Raw genomic sequence first — 386 nt, 5'->3', positions numbered from 1 at the left:
AATGGTGAGAGAGAGAAGGATAAATGGTGAGAGAGAGAAGGGTAAACCGAGAGAGAGAGAAGAGTAAATGGAGAGACAGAGCAGGGAAGTGGAGAGGTGGAGAGAGCAGGGAAATGGAGAGAGAGAGAGAGAAAAAAGGAAATGGAGAGAGGGAGAGAGAGAAAAGGGTAGATGGAGAGAGAGAGCAGGGAAATGGAGAGGGAGAGAGAGAGAAGTGTAAATGGAGAGAGAGAGAAAGGTAAATGGAGAATGAGAGAGAGAAAAAGGAAATGGAGAGGGAGCGAGCAGGGAAATGGAGAGAGGGAGACAGAGAGAACAGGGAAATGGAGAGAGGGAGACAGAGAGAGCAGGGAAATGGAGAGAGGGAGACAGAGAGAGAGAGAGAG

The 386-nt window shown here is 48.7% G+C and overlaps 1 protein-coding gene across 1 annotated transcript in view; it reads right to left on the bottom strand.

Annotated features, from left to right (window-relative positions):
• pcsk1nl (proprotein convertase subtilisin/kexin type 1 inhibitor, like) overlaps positions 1–386 on the bottom strand; it is a 4,575-nt gene that overhangs the window by 3,244 nt on the left and 945 nt on the right. The window lies entirely within an intron of this gene.

The sequence above is a fragment of the Rhincodon typus genome, unplaced genomic scaffold (assembly GCF_021869965.1).
Source record: "Rhincodon typus isolate 14 unplaced genomic scaffold, sRhiTyp1.1 hic_rhity00011501, whole genome shotgun sequence".
Lineage (NCBI taxonomy): Eukaryota > Metazoa > Chordata > Chondrichthyes > Orectolobiformes > Rhincodontidae > Rhincodon > Rhincodon typus.
Note: the sequence above shows the minus strand (reverse complement) of the source record. Positions and strands in the feature narration are given on the sequence as shown.